This window comes from Phytophthora infestans, genomic scaffold (assembly GCF_000142945.1).
Source record: "Phytophthora infestans T30-4 supercont1.28 genomic scaffold, whole genome shotgun sequence".
NCBI lineage: Eukaryota > Oomycota > Peronosporomycetes > Peronosporales > Peronosporaceae > Phytophthora > Phytophthora infestans.
Window position 1 is genome coordinate 1,271,189 of NW_003303731.1, and position 8,760 is coordinate 1,279,948.

Consider the following 8,760-nt stretch of genomic DNA (forward strand, 5'->3'; position numbering starts at 1 on the left):
CACGTGAGATCGATGCGCAATCTTTGCGAAGACCGCCATAGTGTTTCTGGATGAAGTCAAACACGATTGCGGGGAGAGTAGCTGGAGCAAAGTGGCCGCGTTTGCGCGAGAAACAACCTTTTTGCCTGCTTGGGCAAGGCAAATTTGAGATAAATCGCATGCAGAGGCTTTGTCCATTCATCGTCGGCAACGCGTCTTGCACCTCCTGTGATACAGGTGGTCGAGCTTGTGGCGGGGACCTCCCTTTTGGGTTGCGTGTGGCTCCGGGTGTAGCGCCGGGAACGTACTGGTGAACCACTTGAGACGTATTGAGGGACTGGAGTGCCAACATGCGCACTTCGGTGATAATTTGCATCGTACGGACAAACGAAGGGTCTGCGAACGAGAATTCTCCCGTACTTGTTGAGTACTTTCAAGCTCCTTCAATGCGAGAAAACCACGAACACGCTCGAACCGACCATTGAGCCAATAAACCAATTCGTTCAATGCGGCCTCACTAGTAAAACCTTCTCGTGATTTTAGCGAAACAACAAACTTCCTGGCTGTAACCACCAGATCGCCGACATAGGGCAAGTATACAGTGGCTACTAAGCCGGCCAAACCATCCAACGCATCGATCACTGTGCTGAGGTTCGCAGGCACCGCTGCAGTCGGAAGTAGTGCAGATTTAGAGAAATCGGTCATATTGTGCGATGAAATGCCCTTACTTCCTCCACCAAGCGGAACGAAATGCATCAGTGAGAGACCACGGAGACCAAAATCCCAGCTGTAACAGGCACGAAGAATGGCTGGGTGTGGCAAGAACGCAAACGAGTCGTACTGGATCTGTAGAGTTTCAAGCAACAACTGCGGCTCCATTGAAGCGTACGTACCGTTTACGAGCTGGCTGTGAATCACACGTTGAAGAGCCGACGGGTTGTACTGCGCCTTGGTTGACGTTGAGCCACTATAGGAAACGAGACTGGAGCCGCTGCCAGATACCATCGGCGATTCCCGTAAGGCAATGACGTGATCTATACTGCGTAGCATGGACACATATCCCGCATACGAGGTGCGAAGTCGTTTCAATGATGATACGTCTTCATCGGCGGGATTGGCCAGAACACGCTCACGCCTGCGCGTTGGCTGACCTGGCAGCGGAGGCGGCGCCTGCACCATACCATCGTCACCATCACTATCATCAGAGTCGCTGAGCTGGCCGGGTAGGAAGGATGGACCTTCCGTAACAGAAGCCTGGCCTCGTTCAGTTGGAACTGGGGTAACAGGATCCGCTGTAGCTGGCTCGTCGAAGATGCGTTCTCCAAGATGGAGATTTTGGGGAGCTTGGCGCCTACCATCGTGGTAATAGGAGAAATCCAACGCATATTTAATAGAGACAAGCACGACCTTTGCCGCCGATAGATCATACAACGGAATGCGCTGGCTTTTACAATTTCAGGAGCAGAGAGTCGCCTGAGAATCGAAGCTGAATTACGCGATGCGCGCAAACCCGATCCACTGAAGTGATCTAGTGCATCAGAGTGACGCTGACGCATTTCCGCTGGCATTACGTCTACGACTGGGACATGATAACAGGGGCGCAACGCGTAGCTGGGGATCGCGAGTTCTTGCAGTTCGGTGGGGTGAAAGGGCAGCGAGCTGCTCTCCCCACCGAAACATACGAATAATTCTCCGGCAAGCTGATCTTGAAACCACGTATACCCGGTCACAGCACCGTATTCCCAGCGCTTGGGCGCCTCCACTGGCGTTCTAGCGATGCACACGCAGCTACCCACGTATGTTCCAATGCCGCTGAGCGCTTCTTCTTCAGTCACCGCCCGCTGTTGCAACTCGCTTGTCATCCGATCGCACTCGTGGGCATCCAGGCTGGCCCAGCGGCCGCTTGAAACCCTCGATACCGACACGGTAGCTTCGGAAGCCAACGGCATCACAGCCGTTCCATACGCGTAGCCGTTCGTAGCCAGGGTTGATGGTTTAAAGAACGCAAAAACCGGAGAAGTTGGCATTCTTCAGATGGAGGAACTTGGACAAAGAAAGAAGGCTTGCGCGCTATCTATGAGGTTTCGAAATGAGCTCAGCTATTTTCTCTACCTCTACCGCGATCGGGAAACCGACATTTAGCAGTTGTCCTTTGACTCTTCGAGCCTCAGTCCGTTGCAAAACTGACCACACACACACGCACACTTATACGTTGTTTTTGACAACATGGGTGAAAAAGGTACAGTGTGTCCGTTTTACGCACATGCTGTATATACTACATGTTAAAGACACTGAAATGTACAGGGCTAGGTGGTAAAAATGCACACAACCTCATCATTTTTCCGCCAAAACGCACACCAACGCTCGCGTGGATACTGACCTTGCCGTAGCCGTCAGCCACTTATTCGCCTCATTCTACAAAAAGAAGTTTGGTGGAAAGATGGCCGCACGACGCGAAGGTCGACGGAGGGCTGAGGCGTTTCTTGCTCGGCTGGACGGCAGAAGTCTACAGGACCGCCACCGCTTGGCTGTAGAGCACAGGGCGTACTTGAACGGGGAGCGAGCGACGGATGCTGTTTTTGAAGATGGAGATGGAGCCATTGCGGCATCACCGGCGGTCACCAGCGCGTCAACGCCTTCCACGAGAGCGCCAACACCGACGTTGAGTGAACCTTCAGCTACAGCGTCCCCATCCCCTTATCGTGCTGCACTACCACGCCGCCCACCGATGGGTAAGAATGCTGCTTACCTTGCAGCAGCCAAGAAGAAAATGAAAGACCCGCTTGCAGCTGAGGCGTCTACAAAATAGAGCCCAGGGGGAAAGAGAATGTTCAAGCCACAGCGTGCTGCTTTGGCGCGAGAGGAGAAAAAGACGAAGGCTGCGCATACGATAGACCGTGCTGCGGTGGTGGTTGCTCGACGTGCGAATGAGGGACGTGCGCGAGTTGCGGAAGAGGAAAGACGAGGCGTAGAAGCGCGCGCTGAAGCCCTCCTGGTTTTAGCAGCAGAGAAGAAGAAAACGAGAGGCACCAAGAAGCAAGCTACCAAGAAGCAAAAGGTGACCAGTCCTTCCGTTGTTGACTCAAATGGGGATGAAGCCGCTGATGATGAGAGTGTAGCGTCCGCAACAAGGTGCAAACGCATATTTGCTGATATATACACCACGTACTAATACGAACGATGTTGTATATTGTGTGCAGATCGCCTGCTCCATCCACCGAAATGCCAGCAGCGAGACGTCAACCAGCAAGGTATGTGCCATGGTGTATATACAGCCTGTGAAGATTTGAGCATGCTGTATAGGAACACTTGTTGATGTGGTTAAATCTTGACAGGTCACTGACCATGGGTACAGCTGACCCAGACCGATGCTCAGCAGTAGCTACGGACGCTTCTATCCAAAACCGTGATGATGGCGCGCTCAACTCAGACTTGGACGGGGAGGGTGGGGACTCCGATGACTGGTACATCGAGGATGACGAATTGGTTGCAGAAAATGTTAGCTTCGAGGACAAGGACAGCGATGCGAGAGATGAGGCTGAGAATGATGGCCGATCAAGTGAAAGTGATGATGGCTTCTTGGATAGCGTTGCTCTACTCAATCGCCAGAAGAACAAATTGCAGAGACAACGTCAGCGGGATCATCTCAAAGCTTCCATCGTCAATCTTTCTCGTAGTTGGGAAACAGCGACGACAAATTGGGATTCACTTACCAAGGAAGAGATGCAAGTTCTCGCGAACGACGAAGCAGCACTGAAGAAGATGCGGGCTGATGGCTGGGAGTTTGGTGTGTATTTGTCAAATGGTATATATACAAGCTTCACTTATTGTTTTCTTGTTGTATGTTATGCCTAGACACTACGAAACACCCTGAAAGACGGGATCCGTATCCTGGACTCTACAGTGGTGGATATGGACCTAGCGAGGCAGTGTTGGGAGCTGCCGAGTCACCTTTGAGCTTGTTTTTCTTCTTCATTCCTCGTCGACTGTGGCGTCGGATTGCTACTCAAAGTAATCGTTATTATCATTGGCATCTCAATGAGCGAGTGGATAGAATTTTTGGCACCCGAGCAGAAGGCAGTGAGGGGCTAACAAGAGAAGAAGTGCATCTCCAGGAGACGAAGAAGCACCAGAAGATAGCACCCGAGGACGTTGTCCACTGCATCGGCCTGCTAATTGCGGGGATTCTTTGCCCTCACAAGCGTCGGTTTACTGATCATTGGGCTACGAAACCTGTAGGCGCAGTCTCCAAAGGCACGTTTGGTCCGTATAAGGGGAAGTCGCGCTTCGAGCGCATCATGCATAACCTCCATTTCACTGACAACGCGGACGCACGAGCTGAGACGGATCGCGCGTGGAAGTCGTAGAAACACTTCAGCATACATTTGCACGTGGCTGCAGCGTTCCTCCGGTGCTCTCATTTGACGAAGTAATAATACCTTCAAGAAGTCGCCACAATGTAACGAGACAATTCATGAAGGACAAGCCTTATAAATGGGAACGAAACTGTTCATGACTTGCTGCGCCACTACTGCATACTGCCTACGGTACATGAAACGCTGGTTTTTTTAGGCTAAGTATCTTATGTTGTATTTAACCACTTTTTAATTTAATTTGCTCGGTGTTTTTACAAGATGAACATATCGGAAGTGTTCTGTGGCACAGATCAGCATACTGATGAGCTTGGAAGAGACTCGCATATCCCGATCACTGCTGACCCAAACTCTGGTCCTGCTGCAGTTATCAGGAATCTGGAAGCAGTACTTCCTGGTCAAAAAGAAGGTGTATACCATACCGTGGTTACAGATCGATTTTACACGTCGGTCCAGCTAGCGATGCAGCTTCTGGCGCGGAATGTATACACCGTTGGAACCATCCAGATCAACAAGAAAGGACCAATCTCACAATCTTCCCGCAGTACGTAAAACGGGTTCGTACTTACAGGGGGTAATACAAAATTCAAGTGTAGACTGTCTTTAACATGTAGTATATACAACATGTGAGGTTGTGGACAGGGGACAAAATTAGCCGTAAGTGTGGGGGGGATTAATTTAAGCTCTCTCAAATTGGTATGACCGTTGGCCTATTCGGTATTAGCCCCATGTCGCTCTCTACCTCTGTAGTGACGGTCGAAAAGGTCTACAGATCACTTATTGCTCAAATCCTCAATCAATAAAAATCTACTTTGATAAATCAACGCTTTTACTTAAGTAATTCTGCTCAAAAAAAATCCCCAGCGATAGCTTATTGGATATAATTATCTTTGGATTTGTCACATACCGATAAAGCTTTCAGATACGGGCACTCCGGTCCTGATTGTGTCTCTGGATCAAGTGCTAAGGCCGAAAAAAAAAAATTCCTATAAATTGGTGGGAGGATAAGTATTGTAGGCCTGCCAGCAGCACATGATCTGGCCAAAGTAATAGGATCCAACGTGGTGAGTGTAGCTGCGTAATGATCCTCTCACTGGTACTCCACAATAAGCAGGTAATTGATGGGAAACGGGGCATCTCTGGTATTTCCAACGCTTACGACAAAAAAACGCGGGGGCACCGCGCTACTGGGCGGATCGGTCTGCGTGTGCTACATCTCTTTACTTGATGTCTGCTTCTCCGTGTCCAAATACTTATCACAAGACGTCCTTGCACGAGTCGGTTTGGCCGCGCTTAAAAAAGTAGGAGCAGATTCAAGGTCGTCTTGGCCAGTATACCACCACCTTGCTTACTCGAGCTGCAGACCACGCGTCTGCTTATTGATGCCGCCATGAAGCACTCCGTCGTACAGGGCTGGGATGGGTTCCTGATACGCTTTAAAACCGGAGCGCTGGTACGTTGATCGTGCGCACTTGTAGTGTCAACCACACAAAAAAACGTATGCCATCTTTTGGGCACGTGCAGCCACATTGAACAGCATTTGTCCCAAAATCAGATTCACGCAAAAACGCGTGATAAGTGGTTGCACCAGATCTACACCATTTCAAGTCCGTTCTCCATAGAGGACGGACTCAATACAACCACCTCCTGGCCGACCTGTGCATAGGGCTGGACAGGCCTCAGTTCAAATAAACCACCAGCAGTATTAAGAAAAACAGTGTGTCTTTTTTTCTTGTACCACTTAGGGACGGATCAACTTTTGTCATTTTTTAGCTTCCTACCACTTCGAGAACTTTCGAGAATGCAATGTCGCCCTTTCACCGTTCTCCACACTTTGCCGTCTGCAAGATGGGTAAAACGTACCTGAAGACGTTCGTGCATGTGTCCTGGCGGCAGCGCAAGCAGGCGATAACTGGCGACTGGCTACGGCTCATAACGGTGTCGTAGGAGAGACCGCGCGGGGCTGGGTGCGTCGTGCAAGGAGCTCTGGAGATTTTACTCCCTCTCTGGACAAGAGAGGTGATGCCCGCAACCGGAAGCTCAAGGCAGCTCATATGGAATTTCTGGAGGAAAGCTTAGAAGGGAACTGCTATCTAACGCTGGAGCAGATGAAGGAGATACTGTTCGATCGCTTTAACGTCAGTGTCTCGGTCGAGACTGTGCGAGCTAGCTTGGATGCACTTTGTTACACAGTAAAAAAGTGCATCCCGACAACAACTACCGCAACACCCCGCCAACAAGCTTAAAAGACAGCAGATTGCTGTCAAATTGCTGCAGTATGTGGCGGCGGACAAGAAGATATCGTACCTGGACGAAACTAACTTCAACCTGTGGATTAGCCGGAGCAATGGGTGACGCGCTTAAGGGACACGTGCGGTGGAGTGAACACATGCAGCAAAGGCAGCAACATCCATGTAATTGCCTGCATTGTTCGCGATGGAGTTGAGTATTCGGAAGGGTGGTTCGGATTGTTTAAGTGGGAGGTTGCAAACGAGTTTATTCGTTGCATGCTGCGTGAGCAAACTTCCCATGAGGATCTAAGTAACATTGTCGCTGTGCTGGACAACGCATCATACCACAAAAAACCGCGCCGAAGAAGTGTTTGAAGAGGAAGAATTTGCTCAAGTAGAATGCCTACGTCTCAGTCTGTACTCTCCAATGTTAAATGGAATCGAGAACGTATTCTCGGTGTATAAGTCAGCAGTGAAGAGGTTCATGGCAGTAAGCTGGCGCAATATTCTTTACGTTCCTCAAGACACGACCATCACAGCTCATCGCTCGACATTTTTGCTGCATGCGGCAAACAACGTCTTTCGTGGGGTCGTCACATCCCAGCTATGTCGTAAGTGTTTCCACCACACTTTTGACTCTGTTGCCAATGCCATTTTAATGAAGGACATGGCGGTAGGAAGCTAAAAAATGACAAAAGTTGATCCGTACCAAAGTGGTACAAGAAAAAAAGGCACAGTGGTTTTTTTAATACTGCTGGTGGTTTATTTGAACTGAGGCCTGTCCAGCCCTATGCACAGGTCGGCCAGGAGGTGGTTGTATTGAATCCGTCCTCTGGGGAGAACGGACCTGAAATGTCCGTTCTACACCCTTGCACTTAGAGCCGGAGCTGGGTGTGTCCACCCAAATGTGTCTGCAGTCCAGTGGCTAGAAGACATTGGGTGGAAATCTGGTGGTGTGTCTGACGCCTGTCGGCTGACGATATCACAAACACTCGGACAGCCAGCGTCCTTGTGTGCTATACTAGGATTTAGTAGGGCCTACTGCATGTTTCCTTTCATGTGGATGCGTGTCCATTTCTGACTACTGTGTAGTAAAAAAGAAAAACACAGTCAAGCGATTTTACAAGGAAAAATTGACCATATTCTTATCCAACCCTGGTAGCGTGGGCTAGCGATTAATGCAGCAAATTGATACGCTGAGTAAATGTCAACATTGTGGCGCAAGTGGCGCCGCAACAATAAAATAAAGACCTTCGCTCTAAGCCCTGAGTCGTTAAAAATGGTGTCAACGGCCGGGTTCGAACCGGCGACCTTCTGCGTGTAAAGCAGACGTGATAACCGCTACACTACGCCGACTATGACGATATCGTTTTTCACATGCATTATAAACTGACATTCCATCAAAATGTTGGCGTAGGATTTATGGATTAGGACCCCAACACGAAATCCAATTGCTAACTGCCTTATCAGTGTTGGCACACGGGGCTTTTACGATTCTGCCAGGCTTGGCTGAAAATGGGTTAAAATCAGGGGTTTTGACAATTACGCCAAGCTGTTTGCCTAAAGGCAGTGGCTTAAATTGTTTTAGAGGTTACCATTTTTTATAAAGTCTGGTAGGCGGCGATTTACCCGAGATGGTTTAAATATTTAAAAATTCAAACAACAACTCCAACCTTACCTTACTCCGCAAAGATAAGCACGAAGAAGAATGAATCGTTCAGGAAGGCCGTCGGTCCCTGAGCGCAACCACTTCATCGAGCTCGACGAGATTACGCCTGCCAAAGGAGTATGCAAAATGTGCGTGTGCAAGCACTGCAGCAGGGCGTACTCGGAGGGCTCACGGAACGATCCCTTAGGTCTTATTCAAGCTAGGTCACGGAGCTACCACAAAGGTTGCCATCACTATCGTGAGGCACATGAACAGTTGGTTGGGGCAACACCACCATCTGCTTCAGTCGGTTCCAAGCGTCTGCGCGAATCGCACCACAATGACAGCAGCCTCGAAGATGACGAACCCAGCCGCAAGCGCATTACCCGATCCCGTACGCTACCGCCATCCTCAGCTGTCGGTCACAAACGCTCAAGATACTCAGAGGGCATCGATGGTGAAGGAGACATGCAGCCGCATGCCAAGCGCGCTGCCAGGGCTCTCGAGCTGTCGAGCTGCCATAAGAAGG

The 8,760-nt window shown here is 49.9% G+C and overlaps 1 non-coding gene across 1 annotated transcript; it reads right to left on the minus strand.

The window, feature by feature from the left end:
• Positions 1-7,866: 7,866 nt before the first annotated feature.
• PITG_28026 lies at positions 7,867-7,939 on the minus strand. The gene has a single exon. It is a non-coding gene; the product is annotated as a tRNA-Val (tRNA).
• Between the last annotated feature and the right edge of the window lie 821 nt (positions 7,940-8,760).